Here is a 13,083-nt window from a genome sequence, read left to right as displayed (position 1 = left end):
AAACTCGGACAGAGTTTTCCCCTATTTTAGGACGACCCAAACTCTTTCCTGTCTCATAAACAAATAACAGTCAACCAATATTCACCTAAACCTGTCATAATCTTCATCAACTAACAAAAATAATGAGTTTTCACCAACATTACCAACCTTACCAACATTATAATACTAAACCCATCTAAAAATAATATGGAAAGAAAGTGCAATACTAATAACTAATCTAATATAACGAATGAATACTCATGACACTAATAAAAATGACTATAGAGCGATTCTAAGAGTTTCGAGAAACAGACTATAACAAATAAATAACAATCTTTGCCCACGCGAATAAATGCGGGGCTCACCAGAAATTGTCAACCCGTGTACTATAATTAACGGAATCCTTGCCTGCATCTACTGTTGTCTCTGTAACAACAATAGTGGGGAGTGAGTCTCTAGCTCAGTGAGTAATAATACTTAACCACAACCGTTTTTAATGGGGACAAGTTAGAAAATATGGTAGTATAGTATAGAGAAAATATCATAAGAATGCCCTTTTAGAAACAATAAATAATAATCAGTCTCATCATGTGTTTCTTGTAACAGGAATCAATTGAACAATTCGGTAATAAACTCGGTAAGCAATGTTTCATAGAAAATCTTTATATTTGGGAGGTTTCAATGAATGGATCATGTAATCAGTATAACTTTGGATTTCTTCGCAAGAAGTCAAATATAACAGTAGTCCCTACTCGAGGGAAATCAGTAACAGTATTCTAGTTCTACCTTCCTGCTAGCGAGGACCGTAACAGTAATCGGTAATTACAAGGTGCACCAGGTCTAACGAACCTGCTGTTAGCTACGGGATCCTTCAATTTCTACTCTCATTTATACTTGTCTATGTAATCCGTATATACTCGTAGAAAAATATTTTAAAATAATATAGGGCATTTCGGTTCTTATCAAATCATTTAATTTCATTTCGATAACAGTAAATTCAAGTAACGGTAAAACAGATCTAGTGACAATAGGAATATTCAAAATTACGGTAATCATCTCAAATAACTATTTCGGTATCATATCGAGGAAAAGGTTTGTCCCACATGCAACTCAAAATAATCAGTAACATATTCATATTAAAAATCATGTATAAATCATGTAACTTATGAAAATACAAATTACGATAAGATTACTACTCACTGTATTCTTGTCCATGAGAATTCTTTCAATCAATCTATAATCACATCATATCGGGCTCGTGTTAATTTCCTTGTGCATGTTAATTCATAACTAGATTAGAATACTAAACCCTCGGGGTTCATATTTGAAACTTAATTCATCAAATTTTATTTAACCATGCTATGAGAAATTCAACTAATTCATAATTTAGCTTAACCATATTATATAAAAGTCAAATTCATGGTCATGAGTTAGAGAACTACCTTTCAAAGTTTGATTCTTTATATATTTGTTTCCCTGCGTGAGGCGTTACTGAAGAAGAGCCAAGAATTTCCTTGTTTCCTTTATTTTCACATTCTTGCTGCCAAAATTCCTTTTTTCCAATCTCCGTTCAATCACGTCTCCTCTAATTGCAAGAAAAGGCTTATGAAAGCTTCTTGAAGAGATGATCTTCATAGCTTCTAACGAAGTTTAAATCTTTGGTTCTTCTCTTCTTTCTTCCTATTGTTCTTCTCTTCTTTTTTTTCTAATTTTTTTTCCCATCCTCTGTATGAATCTGCGTTGAGTACTCCTCGTGCTCCTTCACTCGAAAGAGAGGCACAAGTCTCACATTATTTTTGTTCTCAAGAGTGGCTGGTTAAGACTTTTCCCCCAAATCTCTTTAGCTTATTTCCCTTCCCCTGATGCTATTTACGTTTATGATGGGATAAGGCCCACTTGCACTCCTTTTTTTCTTCCTTTATTGCTTTTATAGTAATTAGGTAAATGCTCTTATTTTAATAAGGGGTATTACATGACCCGTTTGGACTTAGGTTCTCAAATATTTTTTGAAAAAGGAACCTTAAAGCTTAATATGACCAGACGGGATATTACAGTGAGGATTCAAGGTAGAGCTGTCTGATTGTCGCAGTTCCTTGGAGTCCTTTCCTTACATTATCACTGTCAATTCTCTATCCGAACAATATTGTATTTTGAGTTATTTTTATGTATTTAGTAGAGTTCGTGACTCTATACTACGTATGCTTGAGAGGATTATTGTAATTATTGTTGCGTAGGATTGTATCACCTTTATTTTAGTATTTATATTAAACTCTGCTTTAAAAATATCATGTTAATTTGTTTATTTGTTGGAAGTAATCGACTTACCTAGTTTAAGAAACTAGGTATCATCACGATCCTTTAGGGGGGTTTTGGGATCGTGACATTTTTGATATAAAATCAATCCCTAAAGCTTGTATTGACTCATTTGAGTAATGTTTGACTAGATTTGAGTCATTTGGTATTAAATTTGAAAGGAAACACAATTGTTGTTGATTAAAGCTTGCCAGGAGAAGGTAAGTCTCTAGTCTATCCTTGTAGAAGAAATTCTCCCCATAGGTGATCTATTTGCTATTTGTTACATGATTTAGATGCCACATATTTACAGGATGATGAACGTATATGCATAGCTAGGTTATGACCTTAGTCGATAAGAGTTGGGATATGATATGCTTAATTTGGACTTTTATGAATTGTTTAACCATATTTCTTTGATTCTATGACTACGTAATGAATCTAAATCATGATTAGAAGCCATGCTAGGACTATGACTTGTGAATTTGGATACGACAGACTTTTTTCACCTTGTTGAGTTTTCTAATTTAGCCGTAGTCATACTATTGCCTTACTTGTTTTATAATTTATAGGCTATTTGTCTTACTTTTATTGATGCCATGATCTGATTTAAAAATATTAAATAAGCATATTGAGTTGTTATGAAATATGATTAGATATAGACATTCCTTATGCATGTAATATTTATCCGCATTTTTATTGTTTTGTTCTAGTGTCTTTATCATATCGTTCATAGACATATTTAATAAATTGGAAAGTTAGATATTGAGAAAAGTTGAGAATTTTGGCACCAAGGACATTGTTAGACTCATGCAATGGCTCTTATATATATATTTTATTGATATTGAATTATGAACATGAATTGGTATCTTAGACTCATATAGTGACACTTATTTATATTTGATATTAGATCATGAGCATGCATCGATAACTTAGATTCATGAAGTGGCTGTTATTTATATTTTAGACTCGTGCAGTGGATCTCATGTATATATACGAATGTTGGCTGATTCATATCATGATTATGAAAAGAGTTGAGATAACTGATATTGTATTCTATCTCATGTTTGAAAAGCATATCTAAATTCCAGATTTACTGTGTTTCTATTGGTGTACTTGATTGATGGTATCATACTTTTATTCTATGTTCTAATTATGATTTCATATGCTTATTGAGATATTAGTGGGTTTAAGTGTCTATCCCTCGTACTACACTTTTGTATATTTTTGTACAGATTCTGAGGTTGGTATTAGCAGTACCCATTGAGATGAGTAGGACTAACCATTGGAGACTTTGTGTTGAGCCACTTTATTTGATATGATCCGCAGCACATGGAGTCCCCCTTCCCTACTCATTTATATTTGTCTATGTATATTCATTTTCAGATAGATGTCGTTTATCAATTGAGACTATATATTCTTGTTAGATTTTCGTGACGATATTGTGATACCCGATTTTGGGAAAGTATGTGAGACAATGTGGTCGTATTTAGATCCTGTATGGGATTCATGTATTTATATTTTTGATATTTGAGACTTATTTTCGCTTTCTTATTTATATCACGAATCAGTTAAAGGCTTAATAGTTGAATCATGTTGTGGTTGTTGAGTGTTGGCTTGCCTAGCAAGCAGGTTAAGCGCCATCACAACCTTGGTATTGTCACTATGCAAAATCCACCTAGTTGTGATGACACCTAATCCACCCCGCTAGGTAAGACAAACAACAGTTACGTAGTTCTAATGAAAACTAATAACTAATCAATAAGTGAAATAGTTAAATTTCCATACAATATCCCAACGATTAGTAGTACAAGTCATGAGCCACTAAGATTTGAGTTTTAAAGCTGGTACGAAAATAAATAGAATATCTATTTGGAATATACATGAACAGAAATACAATTCCTAAACTACAAAGAACAAGTGGTAGAAATAACCGGAGTGCGGGTATAACATCATTGCTAGCTCCCATCATCTATAATAGCTCGGCTCCAAAATCTGCACGCAAGGTGTAGAAGTGTAGTATGAGTACAACAGATCCCATATACTTAGCAAGGATCATAACTAACCTTGGCGAGGTAATAGTGACAAAAATTATTAATGATACTCGCTAATAACCTGTTCAGTTCATACAACTCACAGGTATACAACAAAAATATTATCAAGTCATAAATCATAGATAAAGCCTTCTCGGTACCCAAAGATAACGTAACATGCTCCTTTACAGTTAACAATCCAGCATATAGAGAAGATATGCGTCCAATATCATTAAATAATCAAACTTGCATATAGATAATATATGCATGATTAAACAAGTCAAGTCATACAAATTCACATAGAGAGAAGATATGTACCGCGTCTCATCTCATTAAGTAAGGTGGAATATAGAGAAGATATGCATAAAGACATGTATACATTACGGAGCTAGCAAATAGAGAAGAGATGTAGCGAAATCATGTATACATCCAAGTAAATTACAAGTAGAGAAGAAATGCAATAACCAAATCAAACACTAACCTGTTTTTCCTCATACCTCGTGTACACCATTAAGAGAGAAACATGAGAGGAGGACCCTAGGGGGATTGATCCTTATCAACACGTTGCACGGATAACTCACGTGCCAATAATATCTCAACCACATGGACAACTCACGTGTCAATAATATCAACCGCACGAATCAACCAAAGTGCCAATAATAATAATAATATCTCGGATCCGCACGCACAACTCATGTGCTATCATAACTCAATCGCACAAAAAACTCATGTGCCAATAATATCAATCGCACATACAACTCATGTGCCAATATTCACAATCGCACAAACAACTCACATGCTACCAGTCCAATCCATATCACACAGAAGGCAGCTATAAACGATTACATGTACTTGAATAATGGATATTAATTTCATACTTAGAGACTGGTATAAGTGTCATGCTAAGGTTTATGCATGTGCGAAGTGTGCTACCATAGCCCAAATCAGGGAATTACATCATGAAAGTAAAATTATCAGGTTTAATCAGGAGATTAACCAATATGTAACCTCGAACACATGGTTCAAATAGCTCACAAAGGGGTACAAACATAAGAAACATAACAACATGAGGCTTAACAATCAATTCAAGGAGTATCGTAGTTTAAGCACTACCCCGAGCAAGGATAGTACCTCGGTGCATGCACATGGGCTCAAACACTCACATGTGCGCCACCCATAGCATGTAGATATCACTAATAACCCAGGCAACTAGTGCCTCAATAGAATTTAGGTAAGATACTTACCTCACGCAAGATAAAACAACACTTTAGAAACACCTCCCCCCTCCCCGTGCAAATCGACCTCTGAATGGCTCGAATATAGCCTAAAGGAACTTAAACACATCAAATAATGCCATAGGAATCAAATTCAAATGATAAAGGTTGAATATTTAATCAAATGCTCAAAGTCAACCGAAATGTCAACCCAGACCCGTAACTCGGAACCCCACAAAACTCACACATTTTTACAATCCATTAGAATACGAGTCCAACTATACAAGTTTCAAAAATCGCCCAAATCTGAGATCCCAATCTCTAAATGTGATAAAAGGCCAAACCCTTCGAATATAACATGCTGCCAGGAATGTCACATCTGCGAGTAAAATATCCGCTTATGTGGAGCTGCATATGCGACCAAGACCTCACTTCTGCGAGATGCCTCACCTCAGTTCCAGTCGCTTCTGTGACAAATAGTGCGCTTCTATCCACAGGAAACCACACTTGAGGACAAACCAGCCTCGCCCAAAATTGTGCTTCTGCACCTCAAATTCCCCATCTGTGTCTATGCACCTGCGCCCACATTTTCACAAGTGCGACCACACCGTATCCCTGCCAAAACCAGCATTATCCAACATGAACCCAAGTGGTCCAAAACCCGTCCGAAAGTATCTCGAGGACCCTGGGACCCCGTCCAATCACACCAATCCATCCCAAAATATGACACAAACCTAATCGAGGGCCCAAACCACACATGATAACATCAAAACCATGAATCGCATCTCAATTCATTCTAGTGGGCTATTTCAAATTTTCAAATTCCAAACTTATGTCGAACACATCTAAACAACTCAAAATCACCTCAAATCTGGTACAAAAGTTTCAAATGACATAACAAACCTGTTCTAATTCCTAGAACAACAATTAGAAAAAGATAAAATGGAAGTTATCTTTAGTCAAACTTATGAATGTTTCAACCCTTCAAATTGCCAACTTTCGCCAAATAGAGCTTCTAGAAATATCCAAATACGAATTTGAGCATACGCCTAAGTCCGAAATCACCATCAGGACCTAACGGAACCATCAAAACTCCGTTTCGAGGTAAAATACACAAAAGTCAAACTTGGTCAAATTGAGAATCATTCTTCCAAATAAATCCTTAACCACTCAAAAACCAAAACCGACCATACACGCAAGCCATAATACATCACATGAAGCTACTCAAGGCCTCAAACCACCGAACAGAAGGAAAATGTGCTAGACGACCGGTCAGGTCATTACATTCTCTCCCACTTAAACATATGTTCCCATGAGTCATTCCAGAGCCATCAAATAACTGTATAAACTCATCATACAAATACCCATGGGTGATGCCACATCGCCTCAATCTATATAAGACCGTCAACACCACCTTGCCGAAGATTCTTACTTCAACCTTAGTTCACAAACTTTAGAACCTAATCTCCAACATCGGGAATTCATTATAAGACTCGATTCTTGCATATGTACACTATATAAGTCTAAACAAACCGTATCAAGTCATAACCATATTCCAAGATATAATCACATGATATACCACATAACTCAAATACTCATAGCAATAATTCCTGACTACAATAGCTGTTTATTAATAAACTCGGTAGCGGTGACATGCCTCATATAAAATAAAACCTTGTTCTGAACCTTCGTACACTGCTAAGAATGAATAAATTATGTAGAAACTCATAACCACTCATCATATCAACAAGTCGTAGGACTCTCACGCCCACCAAGAACCATCAAATTCTAAGCTTACTAGTGACATTACTCATCCAAACATGCCTTAACCAAATCTAATGGCTCAAATTCTAGGTCTAAAAATATCATTTCATCCAGTACAAGCTACTCGACTGATAGGCCGCACCAATGACACCTATAGGTACATACGATGCAATCCGTGCACCAAACCAGCAATAACTCAAATGTAACAAATAATGGAAGGTGAACCAAATGAGAGAACCGTCTTGCAAGCTCAACAGATACCACCACAAAGCACAATGCTATGAACCCATCTTATAGAGAATAAACAAAATACACGAAATAAGCATGAAGGATCATATCCCAACATAACTCTATTGTGGCATGTACCCAATCCAAACATACCGGTCTATATGGATTACCAATTACACAAATTCTTATACTCACCAAACATGTGTATATCAATAGCAAGAACGCGAAGCGCCTGGCCATAATCATGGAGAAACGGATAGAAAAATATACCACAGACACGAAAGCCATAACCAAGACACACTAAATCATTCAACACCCCAAAAACCATATTGCTTGAATTTCATAACAAGGCCCAAACAGAACCGCATTATGTGTGTGAATAGTTAACAACCTCACAACCCACCATAGCATAGGAGAGTAACACATGGAACATATTAGAACATAAATAATATCAACTCTTACCGATGACACCCCCCAATAATAGCCAGGTTGAGTAAACAAACTCGATCTGACGTAAAATACACATTCTCATTAGGCCTACAAATGGGCCCCCAAATCAATTCCGATCTTCCCGAAATAGGTAAATAATCTTCCAAAGATCCACATTAACCTATCAATAACACATACCATCGGCTGTCTAACTCTTGCCATATCTTCATAGTCCACAACCGAGGAGTAGTCTGCCTCTAAGAACTCTCAGTCTCCAAATCTCAAGAATACAAGAATCTCCATATCCGATCTCAACTCGACCACTCAAATAATTGGTTCATCCCTCATACACAATTATCTCACGAGAAATACTCCCATAATTCTTCCGTGCCACGTAGGAAAATTTGAACATCAGTAGTCAACAACCAGGCAATTGCTATAATACTAGTCAAGCATTTGCAAGTTAGAACACAATGCGCTTTCAAAAATGCACACCCTTCTCAGGTGATACTAGATGGTGCCGACATTCTTCTAAACATATTAAATTGCCCAAGCTGTCTAGAAATCATGATATTTCCCTCGAAACAGAACCACAACCTTGTACATGCAAATCGCAATCCCAAAAGATACACCGCATCTGCCATGCCATCATATAAATACACGATAATCCCATTATCCACTATGAATCACAAGTAGGATAGACACCTCATCAACCATGAACTTTCCGCTTGACCCTATCCAGGAGAAAAATCACAACATGCAACATATTCCTCATACCTGTAGAGGACATCCGTCACAAGTTGTTTTCAAGACCATCAAGAAGTCCTCGAAACCTATTTGCACATAACCAAGCCAACAAAACTGAATCCCTGAAACTCAACTAAGTCACGCAGGTCACGAAATCCAATAGTAGGGTCGCAAAACACCTGTAAAGCCTACAAAAAGAACCGATCACTTTTATTACTATGCTGATCCAAAGCACTACCAAGCTAACCTATTTCTTCCAGTTCCTCTCGACTTGCCTTCAAGTAAACACTTCTCCTTACCAGTACACTGCGATCCTTATACCAAAGCTCACCCTAAGAGATCCTAGCATTAAACAACGTCGTCTTAAGACCCATAAGCCACTGTATTCCCTCCTAAGAGCCCAACAGAACCACAACCAAGATACCTATTCTGAAGAGACCTTTTGTGAATTTGAAACTATTCCTCAAACCTCTCTGATGCTGAAATATTCCGCACCAACCAATGCAAATCTCAAATCTTAGCCATTTACAAATCAGAGAAAACCTCAAATACCATATATGAATCTTGAACTCATTAGAACCTTCTCAGGAGTCATCCACTCTTCTCTAATCTCCAATGCATCGCTAATACGAGCCGATCGACTTGTGCTCCAATATCACACACCGTTAAGTAACCAAGTGAATCTATTTTCCTTGCACATTACATCCACCATGAATAACAAAGCCAAATTGTTCCAAGATTTCCATAAGCCTATAAAATATAGTACATCATGCACCCCGCAATTTCCTTCCCCGCACTAACCTCAAAGTCAGTCCCCTTCAAGTCATAACTGATCCACAAATATGCCTCAGGCCAAAACTAATATAACATATGACCATGCAATCTGATCGTTTGCAGTAGACTCCCACTTGGCTCGAAGGCATAGAACATAACATCCAATAACTCACAATACCCTCACTCCATAACTGCCATGATCTCGCACTGTAATTCAACTAAATCCTTTATAAGCTCATGTAATGCTAGTCATAAAATACCTCAAATTATCTGCTACGTGCATATTCACCCTCGTGACAGTAATGCGAACTTTTTCAAGCGATCCAAACTCAATTGCAACATATATAACCAATTGGTAGAAGAAAAACTCTCCACAGAAACAGCACGGGGATCACACACCCGTAGACCACCCCGCAGGAGATAACCCACATGCTTAGCCTCAAACTGGCATCTCTCGATGACTCTATCACAGTCAAAACCACTATGTATTCACTTAACCCTCCCGAGTCTAAACTCATCAACAAGACATAAGAATCTACTTTATTCCACAAATGTACAATTGAAAGATCCCTCAATACACTCAAAACTCAAGACTGTAAAACACATCAAGACAGAAATCAAGCATCCATAGTCCTTTCACATCCCAAGAAAAATTCTTCTCGTCACATACAAATAGTCTCGACTCAAAATCCACCCAGTCATGATGGCACCTAACCCAACCTGTCAGGTAAGCCAATTAATAACTATCCAACTAAATTAATATTTAACTACCTCTAATACACTCCCCAAGGACTGGTAGTACAAATCATGAGCTTCTAAGATTAGAATTTACAATGCTGGTATAAAATAAATACATTATCTATTCGAAATTTACATAAACAAATTTTTATAAATCTAAGGCTACCTTGAACAAGAGGAAGCTACAACCGAAACGCAAGTACGTCTTCAATTCCATCTCCCGTCGATCACAACAACATCAGCAACCAACATCTGCACGCAAGGTGCAGAAGTGTAGTATGAGTATAACCAATCCCATGTACTCAATAAATAACAAACCTAACCTTAGGTTGAAAATAGTGACGAGCTGGAACAAAGGTCGGGTCCAACACCAATAGCCAAGAACAATCCATAACAACGTAAAGCAAGTAATAAAAGAAGTAACTCAGAGATAAAATGCTCAGCTTAATCATGATTTCTGAAAATAGTTCTGCCTTTTAAGTATATCAGTGAAAACCCAAGTCATTTACCGAAGTTGCCAAAAATATGAGTAAGTTTGAAAACAGAAATTTTTCCCAAAACTCCTGCCAACAATAAATAAGATACTTCATTTTTCTTTCCAGATAGCCAGTGTAAAATGCATCACTATGCCCTGATGTTTCGTAGAATTTCGGCATATTTGATACCAATTATACAAGACTTTAGCTCATCTTTCAATGCCTTTTTAGTTAATTATTATGAAGTTTTGGTGTTTTGTAGTGCATGAGGCTTGAGGACCGAAAAACATGGAAAAGAAGTCAAAAAGCGACAAAAGGGCAGAAATGATACAAGTATGCGGTCACATAAAACATATGCAGACCGCATAACCATCGCAGACTGAAGCAGATTTTTGGTTAACTGAAGAGGAGAAAATGCGATCCATTATGCGGTCGCATAACGATTATGCGGACTGCATAGTGATCGCATAACTGAAATCAAGAAAGCTGAGAAGCACTTCTACGGAGGAATATGCGGTCGCATAATGGATATGCGGACCGCATAATTGTAATGCGGTCAGGAGGTGGGATTGGAGACATGAGATTATGCGATGATTTCGAAGAATATGCGGATTGCATACGTGATCTGCGACCAGTATGCGGTCGCATAAATGCTCTGCAGGGTTAATTTTTGTCAAATTTTGGCTCCGACTTTTAGTCCACTATAAATAAATTTATTAGGGATTTTGTGGGTCAGTTGGGCTGAAAAAGAGACTACAATTGAAGGCATTGAATATTCCATTGTTTTGGAAGCTTTAGAAGAAAGATTCTTGCACTTTTATTAGCTTTATGACTTTAATTATTGTTTTACCTTTGTATTTTAGTATGAGTGGCTAGTCTTAAATACTAAGGTTGTGGACCCTAAATGGGTGTAATGTTAATAAGTGTTTACCATTGACTATATATATATATATATATATATATATATATATAATGGTTGGTTGATATTTATTAACTTCTCATTCTTCATTTATTGTTGGTGGATGCAAACATTAACAAATACCATTTTACTCTTTCTTTACTTGGAAAAGTGGGTTAGGGTTTGGTAGGAGTGAATATCAAAAACTCAAGGCTTTAAACCTTGTTTACTAGAATCGCCTAGGAATAAGTGGATTCTAGTTGGTATATATTGATTATTCTTAATTACAACTCTTTTATATTTGGAAAAATCATTAAGAGGAAATACTACTCAGCTATTAGAAAATATTGAGTAGTGAGTTAGAAATCATTTGCATATCAGAGGATCTCTCATTAGAAATATATCATATTAACACCGATAGCATTACATTCCAATGAAGGGGACGCAACCTTAGTTTCTTTAATCAAATTAATTACAATCTCACAATATTATACTTGTCTTCATTTCACTCAATTACAACACTCTTTTTAGCTAACGGAATAGAATTACAATTTAAGTCAAGTTTCACAATACTCAAGTAACCTTTTCACACATATTCCCTGTGGGATTCGACCCCAACCTAGTTGGGTTATTATATTTGACATAGACCTCTTTACACTATTTATTAAGGTGTAATTTGAGCGTATCAAATTTTGGCGTCGTTGTCGGGGAATACGGTTTTGAAATTACTAATTAGAGTGTGCTTTACTTTACATCTTTTTCTATTCCATCACACTTTGATTGCTTTGATTGGTGTGCTAGGTAAACATGGCAGAGTATGAGGAAGAAGAGAATATTTTTGTGGATATCGAGGAATACATTGAGGCTACAAACGCCATTGTCCCTCCGTGAGTTGATGCTGCTACCTTCAAAGTGAAACATGGTTTAATCTTAATGCTTAAGGCGGAAGGATTATTCAGAAATTACACTGATGATGATATAATACAACATCTTAGAAACTTCTTGGGTGTGTGTGCGATTCATAAGTAGAACAATGTGACAGATGATGCCCTGAGACTGCGGGTATTCAAGTACTCATTAACTAGAGAGGCGAGGAAATGGATCCAAAATCTACCTCCTCATTCCATACACTCTTGGACTGAACTCGTCCATGCTTTCTTAGCCAAATGGTTCCCACAAAGCAAGAAGTCCGAGCTCAGAGATAAAATCTTCTTCTTCAAACAACTACCAGGAGAACACTTACATGAGGCATGGGACCGTTTCAAGCTATACCTAGTGAGGTCGCCGAATCATGGTTTGGATCCATTGAACCAATCGATAGCAAAAAATGTGGCGGATGGGCCTTTCATGGACAAAACATTCCCAAGGATTACACAAATTTTAGACAAGATGGCCGAGCACAACCAAGCTTGGCACTCGGAAGATACCACGGGTGGAAGTGCATACGGTACTCCATCACTGACCAACATGATTAAGGAGAACCAAGAGAGAGACCAAGTGATTGCTTGGCT

At 36.7% G+C, this 13,083-nt stretch overlaps 1 non-coding gene across 1 annotated transcript; it reads right to left on the bottom strand.

Annotated features, from left to right (window-relative positions):
• Positions 1-12,763: 12,763 nt before the first annotated feature.
• Positions 12,764-12,870, bottom strand: LOC142167655 (small nucleolar RNA R71). The gene has a single exon (XR_012697744.1). It is a non-coding gene; the product is annotated as a small nucleolar RNA R71 (small nucleolar RNA).
• Between the last annotated feature and the right edge of the window lie 213 nt (positions 12,871-13,083).

The sequence above is a fragment of the Nicotiana tabacum genome, chromosome 12 (assembly GCF_000715075.1).
Source record: "Nicotiana tabacum cultivar K326 chromosome 12, ASM71507v2, whole genome shotgun sequence".
NCBI classification, from domain to species: Eukaryota; Viridiplantae; Streptophyta; class Magnoliopsida; order Solanales; family Solanaceae; genus Nicotiana; species Nicotiana tabacum.
The sequence above is the reverse complement of the archived record's forward strand: the minus strand, read 5'-3'. Positions and strand labels throughout refer to the sequence as shown.